The sequence below is a fragment of the Anopheles funestus genome, chromosome 3RL (assembly GCF_943734845.2).
Source record: "Anopheles funestus chromosome 3RL, idAnoFuneDA-416_04, whole genome shotgun sequence".
Lineage (NCBI taxonomy): Eukaryota > Metazoa > Arthropoda > Insecta > Diptera > Culicidae > Anopheles > Anopheles funestus.
In genome coordinates this window covers 68,859,468-68,871,772 of record NC_064599.1, presented here as the reverse complement: position 1 = coordinate 68,871,772, position 12,305 = coordinate 68,859,468, and the positions used below count along the sequence as shown (strand labels likewise).

The 12,305-nt window shown below is 40.6% G+C and overlaps 1 protein-coding gene across 9 annotated transcripts in view; it reads left to right on the top strand.

Annotated features, from left to right (window-relative positions):
* Nucleotides 1-12,305, top strand: part of LOC125768657 (dnaJ homolog subfamily B member 6) — a 69,783-nt gene that overhangs the window by 590 nt on the left and 56,888 nt on the right. Inside the window, exons 1-2 of one of the 9 annotated variants that reach the window (XM_049436644.1) lie at nt 5,255-5,548; nt 7,923-8,103. The gene's annotated coding sequence lies outside the window, so the exon portion shown is untranslated. The other 8 variants (XM_049436658.1, XM_049436652.1, XM_049436650.1 and 5 more) reach the window with 8 other exon arrangements.

Sequence of the window (12,305 nt, the reverse complement as noted above, 5' to 3'; positions counted from 1 at the left end):
TTTGCCGTAGGAATCCGTTTTTGCCAAGAAGAACGAGTCAAATCGGCGTTGCTTCCCGTATGTTGAATTCAACAAAACATGTTGAAACATGTTGAAGGTGTGTAGCGGCGTTTATTGTAAATGTGTTCGTGCGGCATGTTGTTGGATCGAAGGAAGCGCCGAAAAATATGTTGTCCATTGTTGGTGCAGAAACTGTCGGTTTGCTGCTATGGTTTGGAACATTTCCAGCTTGGTCCGGAAGCTTGATCTTTTGACCATTACAGTTGCCTGCCTTGTACACCTCCATCCTTATTATATTTTGTGGCAACATGAGGACACAGTATTGCGCAGATTCCTGCTGATTGGCGGAATGATTATGAAGAAGGACGAGATAACCTTTGAATCGCATTTAATTCTACATCACAGTATGCAATGATTTAAACGGATTTTTATATGCCTAGTTTTTAAAGAACTGGTTTTAAATGGTGTAAAAATGGAATACATTTTATGTTGTTCATTTACCTATCAAATTGGCTATAGGGACTAGTGATGTGTAATCCGGAGTGTATGAAAAATTGATTCCGACTCCGATTAAAAATCAAAATTGACTCCGGCGAGTCCGGTCGACTCCGGGTCCGATCGATTCCGGATGAGTCCGATCAACTCCGTTCGAGTCTACTTTGATTCAGGATCCGACTCCAACTGGCGGCGGAGTCGGACATTTCCTACTCCGACAAAATTTATAATTTACCCATCACTAATAGGGACTCTATGTCAATGTTTACCAAAGGTTAGACATTTACCGGAAAGATTTAGGTCTTGTGCGATACCACACAAGGGACAAATTAAAACATGCGATGCGTCTTTTCTCTTTTGACCGCTGCGACAGCATTAGCCTCGTTTACGGCAATTGCATGCTGCGGTTGGATGCTTCCTATGCTTTGAAAGGCGATGGCGATAAACCAGAAAATTGTCACAATGAAAGTGTTTTCGTCATGTCATGCGTGATATTTATTTCCCTCAGGGATGTGCGTACTGTTTTTTTTTTTGGGAGCTCAGTTTGTGCACAAAAATGTTGGCATAGAATGTCGTGGAAGACGATAATGACGAAGTTTCTCTTTTGCTCACTATAGTATGATTATTTAGGCTAATTGTTGAAAGAAGAAAAGGTTTGTGATGTTGGATGCTTCCGCAAGTAAGGGAATAATTTAAATTTTGATGCAAATCCACGTTTCACTTCCTACATTATGCATGCGAGTTGAAGAAAACAATCTTATATTAACAGAAATTTTATTCGATAGTTGTAAATATTTTTCTTTTAAACAAAAGTTTAGTTCTACACCTGTTAAAGAGAGTCTATTTGCGATGCTCTGTGTGTCAGAGATGATATTATGTGCTTGGATTGGATCCGTATGGTTTGGAAACGTGCATTAAAGCTACGATCTAAAATCCAAACATGTAGTCACTCATCACCGGGCAGGAAGCTTCACTGCACACAAGTTTCCCGAGTAGCCTCGGATCATTAAAATACCAAACATGCGTGCGATCGCTCGGCATGATCATCAGCACACCCCCCCAAAACGAAACTGTGTCCACCGAACCAAACAACAGAACACAATCGTTCATTACGCTGATCATTAAGGTGTTAAGCCGAAGAAGCTGAAAAGAAACGGAAAATGCTCTTGATTTGGTACAAATTATTGGATGTTTCGAACGCTAGCTAGCCGATGTGATTAGTCTGCACAGGTGTACGATCAAGTTGCGAGAATTGTCAAACGGTTTCGAACTGGAATTTGGAGCCATTGGAAACAAACAAAACACACCCACAGCGGAACTCCTCTGCACACGGTCCGGATGAATGTATTCCGAAGGCGTACACGCATTATGCTGCGGAGTCGGCATTGAGCCATGCTGTGTCAAGCTTTCGCGGTTAGGGGATGAAGGTGATGCGTTAGAACTCGTTTGCGTTCAGTGGTATATTTTCACCTGAATGTAAAGGCCTTCGTTGGGCATAATTTGTTGTACTGTTTAGCGCTGTCCTACAAGTGCATTTGTACCTCGGCCGGAGTGAGGTACATGCATCAAATCAACATTTCCCTCACGTATTGGTATAACGAAGGAATTTTCTTCTATGTTTTTTATCCGACATCCTCCGCTAAGTACACAAGGGATCGGGAGTTAAACTTGCATCCGTTTGATGAGTTGAATAAAATTAATAGATTCTTTTAGACTTTATGAAATGCAGTAGAAATGTACTCGAAAGGCTTTAAAACGTTTTAACAATATCGGATGGTATGAGAATGATTTTAAGCGAGCGAATTGCAAAATTTGACAATGATTTAAAAATTGTTTGCTTCCAAACTTTATCCAATTTACTGGGACAAAGACCTCAGACATATTCAGGATGCTCCGAAATTGAAGCGGAAGTTTGACATGCTAGTAATTCGCCATAATCGATTGTATTTTATTACCTTTTTTATACCTAATGTACCAAACTAGGCGGTCTCCGCAGCAGTATCCTATAGCCATAAAGCCATTTTTATTGGATGTATTAACGACCTCAATTGTCGATGGTATTTGGTTTTGGAATTGGAAGCTTCAATCGCCTTGTGAACGTACTGCCAACTGAAATATAAGGTATTTATTAATAATTTATTTTTTTGTATGAAACTTCGTATTATATTTTTGTAAATACCTGTATATATGTAATTTAGGTAAAATAAGAAAAGCAAGTGTAACTCAATTTGCACCTTCGTTGTTTAATCTGACTTATAATTAGGCGACAATTAATTATCGGTTCGAGTGATTAGTAATTAATTTCGCATTCTTCCATGTTTGTTTCCCGATGAAAACCTTGGGGGGATCGGAAGGCGTTGAATGTTTTTTTGTGACTTTTTTGAAGTCATCGAGAAAAACGAACTAGCGAATGTGTTAAGATCGTGAAAATGTAGGAAGGTTCTTTGCTGCCCGTTTTCTTATATTTATCGTTTATCACTTTTGTCTGCGACATGTAATTAAGATTGTAATTATTAGCTTTCGTTGTTCATGCAACAAAAGGGTTTAATTTTTACACTGAGGAATGGAAGTTGTTTTAATGAAAAGCTAATCACTTTAGGAAAGATAAATTACTGTAGAATAGTGATTAGTTAGCAAAATTCTTGCAAGAACAAGAATATTGTGCTAAGAAGCTCGAAAGAATTTAAGAAAGAATCTAAGAAGAAATATTGGTATGTGACCATTCAACATTCCTGTGTAAATCTTGTTGAAGCGGGAACTTTTTTTTTTGCAGACAAACGGGTTAGTGTCTTCAAAAAACGAGTTTTGAAGCGCTACAACTTTGATTTGGAATATTGAACAGAACAAAAGCAATTAGAAATAGTGGGTTTCTTACCTTATTTTAGTAACTATTAACTTGTTCCAATTTCTACGTCTAAAACCTTGGTGCTTTAGGCTAATTCTCTATCTCGTCTATCGAATGCATTTGCCGAAGTTTGAATAAAAAATAAGGTTAAATTTTTTATCCTCAAAACTTGCCATCATGTGCGCAATAGTTGGCGCAAAAAAAAGTAGACGTAGAGAAGAATGGGTCCAATAATTAGTATGTAGCATCCAGGTCCGATTCAGCATCTTCCCTCCTTAATTATCACCTGGAAGGAAGGTTTTGTTGAAGTAATAAAGAAATGGGAAGGAAATATCTTCATCTCTTGATGCGTAGATGGCAAACATAGAGGAAGACCTTTGCAGTATTCATCTTGATGAGTTGGAAGCCGACGAAACGTTCCCAAGAATAAATATTCGCTAAATGATGGGTGAAATTATTTGCCTTACTTTCTCGCTTGTGTGGAGCAAAACTTCTAATTTGTTTGTTTTTAATTTTGATATAAAGACCGGTATTTATTATTTATGATACGAGTGTTCCAAATGGTGTTTAATTCTTTATCGCACATATTTAGGTTTACTGTGCCTATTGCTTAACGTATACAAATTGGTTATGGATTTTGTTGTATGCCCAATGTCGTCCACTTTATGGAACCTATATTTGCCGACGAATGACGTGAGCAGAGCAATAGCTCTGCTCTTTTTTTTACTGGAATGGTCACGACCACACACATTCGTTCTTTTTGGCGGTGACTTGGTTGAATGAAAAATGGCTCGCCTCCATTTAGGCGAACGAATGGTGGTCTCGATCCAATTTATGTGATTAGAAACGTTTGTTCGGGCTTTTTTTATGTGAGTTTTAAATTAAATACACAGAAATTAGCTTTATATACGAGCGACTTGCCGGCGGCTGTCATCTGATGAAGATTGACGTTTGATTCCGTTATAGAATTGTTAAATTTTACTATAATTGAATATAGTAAATAAATTATTAACTAAACTAAAAGTAAAAGTAGTTAGTAAATATTTAACTAAAAAGAACATTTGACTGTCGACATGTAAATTTAACTAGTCTGTGGGGTAGGCTACTATCAAAACTTAAGTTATCAGAAATGAGGTCATTTTGCGGTCTTCTTTTTTTGGTTTTACCATATGTTATCGCTGAGGAAAATGTGTCCGCAACGTAAACTCGCATTGCATGTTACCTCATGCTACAGATGTTTACGACTTCGTACATGCAGTTGTCTCTGGAAAAGGCAAAATATTAATTTAACGTAAAAGCAACATTTTTGTAGTAATACTATTAAGAGTCATTGAACATTAAGTTACGGTAATGTAATGGTAAAGTAATTAAGAACGGTAAGTTAGAATTTCATCCAGCTTCGGCAAACACACTACCAGACGTACAGTGCGTGCAGCAATATCATCACCACTCGTTCGATATACACACAGAGCAGCAGGCCAACGTGGGGCTGCTGATGCGTGTCAACGTACGAACACACGTTTCCCCACTTGTAGGGGCCAATCTGTATGGTAGTGTAAGTAGCGCCACGATACATGCAATGCCCGGCTCTCTCGGACTTCCCTTCCTCAAACTTCTTGCCTCCGCGATTAAGTTACATGATGGAGGCGCGTGAGAGATCTGGGCTCTACAGTTGTTTACCTATGGCATCCAATCCCGACCCAATCCCTCAGCCTGATCTTTTTGGGGATCGTACAACAATCGGGGCATATTAAAATGATCCGCGCGCTCCCTGCTTCAGCTGTGTTACCTTTAATGTTTTTTTTCTTCTGCGTGTAACGCCCAGCAGACGTTTCGATGTGTATGGCACGTCGGATCATTCTCCCGCGTTGAGCTTGCGTAGCGCGAAAGTGTGCGTGAGCTTTGTTGTTGTTGCTGCCTACAGCAACACGAATGTGTCTTTTTGGCGTGTGTGCGAGCGTTCGCGAGAGCATTGTGCAACTCGTGCACGGAGGATCGTTCGTGATCATGCCGCTGGTCGCTGTTCAGTTCAATTTAGTTGTCTGAACCGCGCGGTACTGTTTTGCCGGATGAGAACGTATGGTCGTTACGCGTTCGTCTCCGTTTCATCGTCGAATCGTTACGCGGCGTGTGTTGGTACAGTGTGTAGTGCGTGAAGTGCGTCCGGTCGCGGTACCATTAGTGCTTGTTTGCTTCACTTATCAGCCTGTAGGTTTTCTTCTTACATCGGTGTTGTATTTGTGTCTTTCTCTCAGTGAATGAATGATACGGCTTAATGTGTTTTGTGTTCACTTTTTGATATGGTTTATTTCGAACGCCAATCAAACATTTATAATTTTGTTAAAGGAAACAAAAAAGTTTTTAAAAAGATTATTTTTTACTTTTATTTTTTGTTAGAACAAAGTTTGAGGCTGTTTTTTGTGTCTGTGCTGTCAGCTGATTTTGACACTATTATGACTAACGCACAAAGGGGTAGTGTAGTAAGCGCTGACGCAGGGCATATGTGTGAAGTGATACGTTGCGTACACATGTGTACGAGCGCAACTGATACGGTTCTAATCATTGTTTTGTTAGTTTGCGTATTAGAGCCTGCGTTTCCGTTTGTTTTTTTTGTTGCTACCTAGCTACTCGTGATGAAGTTACCATTTTAAGTGAAATAACCCTTATTCTAGCTTCTTGGGCTTGGTGACATTTACGAGGTGTGTGTCCCACATGAATAATAAAATGTTAAACAAATGTTTGCTGCTTAGAGAAAAAAAAATTGCCCTAATGCGATACTTTTACCAGCAATGGGGAGCAATATCCTCCCGTCAGGAAACGGAAGCAGTACTTTACACAGTGTCCGTTGCTCCGGTGAGATATTTCCCCATCGCAACGGAAACGGGGCAGAAGAAGCAAATTTTGGGAAGCGTATTTCGCGAGAAACAAAACGGTTGCCAAGCAAAGGCACTGAAATTTAGCGCATGCGTTTTCCGAATGCAAGTGTTCCGCTCAATACCGCCAGTGTTGGGGGACGATAGAATGCTCAATCAATTCACTTACCGAAGGCACTTTTTCGCGAACGGTTCCGTCATCAGTTCCAGGCTTCCGGATATCCTGTCACGGTACATGGGAAGAACTTGAAGAATTGTACCCAAAGGCAGGGTTTGCTGATGGGGAGTGTTTGATCCAGATGTGCGGTATAAAAGTGACAGCTGGCGGAAAAAAAGGCCACAGCCTACTAGTTGGTGAAGAGAACGTAACAGTTGCGAACGAAGAGAGATAGAGAGAGGGAGAGAGAACAGAACTGTGTTTGTGTGTTGCGCCTTTGCGTGAGAAACCGCGCGCGTCTTTTCGCATTCTCCGTTGCTCAGTTGTCTGAAAACTTCCTGCCGCTGTAAACGCGTGTTGTACGACGGTACGGGTGCTTTGCGAAACCGAAGTGTGGGCGCGTAGGTGTGTTGTACATGGCCGTGGTTTTTGGGTTTTGCTATCTGCATCCGTTCTGTGCCCCTGTCTCTGTGTGTTGCAACTGTGTGAGCCACCCCGAAGGTATATGGTGTAAATGTCATGTTGTGTTTTGCCCTGGCCGCCACCGCTTCGATCGTTTTGTTTTATCGACATTGGAACGGTACGGTTCGAGATTAGATAAAACGGTGTTATCTTTGGGGGGGATGTTGTGTTGTTGTTGTTAGGTTGCTAACATCTCTCTCTCTCTTTTCATTTCGCCTGCGAAAGGTTGAAACTTCGTCCTTGTAGGGCGTGTGTTGCGATGTACGAAATTGCATCCTTGGAACACGTACTTGCAAAGAATCATTATATTTTTTCCACTTCCCCATTGCATCACTTTCCGTTTCTTTGGACGAAAAGGTTTTACAGAGCGAAGTCCTGTTTTTATGTAAAATAGTTCCATCTCATCTTGAGATTGTTAAATGTCCTTTTTCTATAATCATAGCCTACTCGCTACACTCGGTAGGGTTTGCGGAGCATATCCCGTTGCGGCCGGCTTTCCTGTTCCAGGAAGTCGTTCTGTTCCTGCTACGTGAACCATCCTTATCTCACCGTTTTCCACGAGGTCAACATACAGCAAAGCGCGATTCCTGTGAGAGTTTAAAGCATGCGAGAGTGAGCACTGGAACAGGGAAGACAAACACACACACAAACGCGCCCGCGCACACACACCCAAACGTGCAAAAACGGGGAATGAAATAATAGCACAAATAATTCATCCTAGAAGCGCTTCCGCTTCCCTGTGGAAAAATCCGCTTCCCGTTGTGTTGTGTGCGCCAAAGGAAAAATCCACCATGTAAACTCCCGTGTACGGCTGGAGGGAATGAAACGTTGTGCTAGGACGACTGACGCCCCTAGAAAGGGGTGAGAAGAAAAAAAAAGGAACTTGTTCCGGGTCCGTTGTTCGGTGCTGATAGTCAATTTTTATCTAACATTTTCTGGAATTAAGTTGATTTGAGTTGAGTTTTTTGCATTGAGAGTGTGTGAGTGATTGACCTAATTTAAAAAAAATCTTCGAAAAACAATACTGTTAAATGTATAAGCATAAGTTGAGTTAACAAGTGTTTTAATTCGCTTCTTTTATACATTACAGTGCGTTTCAGTTGTATAAAATCGTGTTTTGAGAAAAAAGATGTTTAATTTTGTGTTGATGGTGTTGTGAACATAAACGGTGAAAATTGAAGTGGAAATTTTTAATATCTGGAGTAACGCCATATTTCTGTGCGAACGAGAGATCTCCACGAGAGGACAGACTATCCACCATCACAATACAAGTAAGTAGTTTTAATATTAAAAACTTTCAAACTTTCAAAACGATTGAGATTACATACAGAATACTTATTTATGTATAAAAATGAAAAAACATAAAAATAAAATTGTCATTTTTGTTTTCTTGGGGGAATTTTACAAGTTAATGAAATTTGTACTTTTATTTTTTTTAGTTTTTGGCGTAGAAATTAAAAAAAAATCTGATATCAAACGTTTAGTCTCTTTTGAATTTGTAAACCATCCCTCTGGTAAGACATACGAACACCCGCAGTGAAGGAGTTCGAGAAGGAAAAGCCATAAACCTTTAATGGCTCCATTCTTTTGTATCTTTTTTTTACATTGGCGTTGATTTTTTTTGTGTGTGTGCTTGCTGTTGTTTGAAATTTCTGTTTCTGCTGACAGCAGCCAAGACGACAACCTCAGCAGTTTCTCCCTTTCGATGGCGGTAACCTCGCAGCCAGCATTATTGCTGGCTTTGAATTGCGTGTGTGAGTATGCGTTTGCGTTGGGGGTGGTTTTCCGTTTCATGAGCAATGGCCATTTATGCAGCGCGCAATCGAGAGGAAGAGCGTCGCCCACACAACTCACCCCGGAGGGGGTGGATGGCAAAAAGGGGGGTGCCACACATGCTCGGAATGAAATACATTGCAAATAAAACATCCCTTCCCCTTTCGCTTTATATGGCTTTAAATATGTATAGCGAATTTTATGAAGTGTTGTTTATTAAAGTGATGTTGTTAATCATTTGTAAAAAGATCGTTGCATTTGAACATATTTTTGAACTGGTTTTCCGAAGAACACGAATAAGAATAAAATGCCTTTCCGATATTTCAAATTAATTCGTTTAGCTGATTTAATTATTCATAACGTTATACATATCGATGAGGAAACGAAAGTAGAATCAATTATTCGTCATGTACAATGTTTGTACATTTTAACGTTTCTTAGCCTTCGTCTAACGTTCGAGCAAATTGCCCGAAATAGTATTTTATCGATCGATGCCATTTGGTTTGCTGTTGCGGTCTCTGTTTTGCATTAAGGGTACATTTTGCACACATTTTGTGTGATGGATCACACTGTGCTTCACATGCTTCCGTTTCCTGCAACAATACATGGTCCAAAAACCATCATCATTGTCACTGTCGTCTGAAGTTCCAATGATGTTTCGTTTGATTTTTTTTTTGTCTTTTGTTGGAGGTCTGTACGTTGAGTCTCCAATCGTCTAGAACCTTCAAATAAGTTCTGGAATCTATGAAAATTCCCCTTCCGACAAGGAAGAACTGCGTGTACGATCGATTGAATGACGCATAAATAAGACAATGGTGGTTTTGTTACGAAGAGCACAGCCAGCTACACCGATGGTGACGAGATTCCCTCACTTAGGAAGTGCTTTGGGCATGCAAAAACGATAATACGGCATGAAATAATGGTCATAATTCATACCATATATGTCTTCTGCTGTGAAGTTCTGCTATGGTTTTTTGCAGATGAACTGATTCCGATTGAAATTCCTCAACACGATGACGATGCGAAGTGGTCGTCCGAGACAGCAAAGACATCTCGCGATGTCCCGCAGAAGTACCAGTTGCGTTAGACACGGAGAGCCGTGTCTGGCATTGGAGCTCTTGGGAGATGGTCGTGGCTGGGTGTGCAGAAAACGTAATTTGACACTGATACGGTGCTAATATAAATGAGTGTTTCACGGGTGTTTTTACGGCGGTCTAAATGGTGTCGTTAAATCGCGTTGCAAGCAATGGATCTGCATTTTTGCGGGTTTCAGTAGCTTTTTTTCTTCTTCTCTCAATCCGATTGCTATTCCTACTCCAACGAGATGTGGATGATGCAGTTTGCTTTACAAATGTTTCACGTGTTTGAGTAATTTATTTGGAGACGAGCGGCTATGATAGCTTGAATTGTTTTACCATCTGTGTTTGCGTCGTTCTGGGAAGTAGGATCAATTCTTGGAAACAAAAAATCTTAAAATATTGGGTCAAACATTTCGGAAGATTGGAAGATACTTTTTTGTTTGAAATATCTAGGGGTTGCGTTACCCTTCTGAGAAGATTCGCCAGTGGGGATTGCCAATTCTACGTGACCTTCATAGAAAACTCTTTAACGAATCATAAACAACAACCCTTCATCGATAATGAAAATTTGGATATACCTACCGTAAAAATGTTTTTCATTTTCGAGCAACAAAACTTTCGGAAATTGAATTCACAAATTCAAGTTATCTAAAACACAAAATAGCTATTCTTCGTACCTGTTTTTCACATTATAACTCGTTAAGCTATCTTGCAGTTTAATTTTCCATTAAGGTGGGATCTCTTGTGCGTAGAATGTTAAGTACCTAAGACCATCGTCATGTTCATGAACATCTTGCGGTAAGCCGAACGAATAAAAACTAACCACCTTATGAAAACGAAGAGTTAACAACAAGAAGGTGTTGAAGAATCATGTTGCCAAGCTTATGATGTATGTGCATTTGGGTACGAAGTCTCGCACATAGTGCTTTTGGAAGTTTTTGTGCCATTTTTGTATGTTTTAATTTTGTCCTTTTCTGCCTGAATAGAAAACGGTTGTTGGAGAGATAATAATACGATGTCTAGATATTTCCTATATACACAAAAAACATCTTCTGTTCGTTCGTTCTTTCTTTCAACGATTCGTTTCTCTCCAGTGCTTCTGCCTTCTGCTTAGACCTTAAAAAACCTACGACATTATGGTGCTGGTCTCGTCTCCGAATAACAACACATCAACCTACCCGTACGGAGCAATCGCATGACGACTCTCAGAATCCGTGGCCAAAGGGGTTTGGAAGTTGTCAGTGTTTCTAAAAAGGCATAAACGATTGTTATGTAAAAGGAGAACCTACCGACCGGTTTTTTTTAGATGTCGGCGGTAGTGAGGAAGCGCGTCTGCCTCTGGGTCACTGTGGGAGCCTCCTACTGCTGCTGCTGATGACAACACGCCAACACGCTTGATTACTGACACGGGAGAGTTAAAGTCGGTGGAGCAAGCTTAAAACTGGTGTAAGACGGGAACTGGTTCTGACGAGAAATTAGATTTAGCAAACTACGAACACCTTGAGTACAATTAGCTGATATCGATTCGGGGCTTCCTTCTTGATTGGAACTCGTAGTTATTTGTACATCTTTTTGTTTTGTTCAACTTTATTGCGGACTCATCTCTATTGAAGATCATCCTATGGAGCATAAGAAAAGGTACATTTCTTAGAAGCGAACCGTCAGTTCCTCAAACAATTCCGGAGAAATTCAATCAATTCTCATCCGCTAAAATTAGCAGCAATTTTGCCAAGCGAGCGAACAAAGGTAGAGATGCTCCACGTGGGCTAGGTTGGGTCCACTCGCGCTGCCCTTAAGAACCAAAGTGAAAGGACGTTAGCGGACGACGACACTGCGACACGAGGCGTGTGCGGGTGCGGTTGTAAAGCTCGCAATGGCAAATCTATTTCGATGACCTCAGCCGTACGCCTCTCTTGCGTGTAAATATCTGCCCAGCATTAGCAAATCGCGAAATTGCCACACGACGCGGGGCTAATGAAGCGTAAAATGATTGTGACGTCCGGGGTTGGGATTCTGTTGGGTTGGCTGGCTGACTGACGATTTTAGTGGTGTTCGGTTGATTGATTTCGATTGAAATGCCATTTTCCAAACTTCGCTCCAAACCATTTTCCTTTCCCCCAGTTTTGTGGAGCACTTATTGGAGATAGTGAAGTGTGCCTTTGAGTGGCTATTGTTTTTTGAGCTCGAGGTTTGCAATTATTCGAGAGAACATGGGGAGTTTAATCAGGTACGTCCATGACACATAGCGAATTTTCAGATGAGCTATATCTTCGTAATAACCAAACGGAACCCAATTGATGTCTTGTAATTACCGGATGCTCTAGCTTGTTTTTTTCTCCCCAAAGCTTAGTTATAGAACAATTTTTGGGATTTCAAACCGATTCAGTATGCTTCAGTAAAAAAAAGTACAGACTTATTTCCAGGCTGTTTGTGATCGTCATCACGCCATCTCCCTTACGTAACAACTTGGCGAAGTTGTCTTATAACCTTCGCCGACAACATTGCAACTGAAGCCTAAATTTGAATAGATCGCACCGTTTCTAACGCGTGGAAAACTTAGAAGTCGCTCGTCCCGGTCTCTTCCACTTTTATGTGTTTGATCCGGCTCGGCAAAGTTTCTC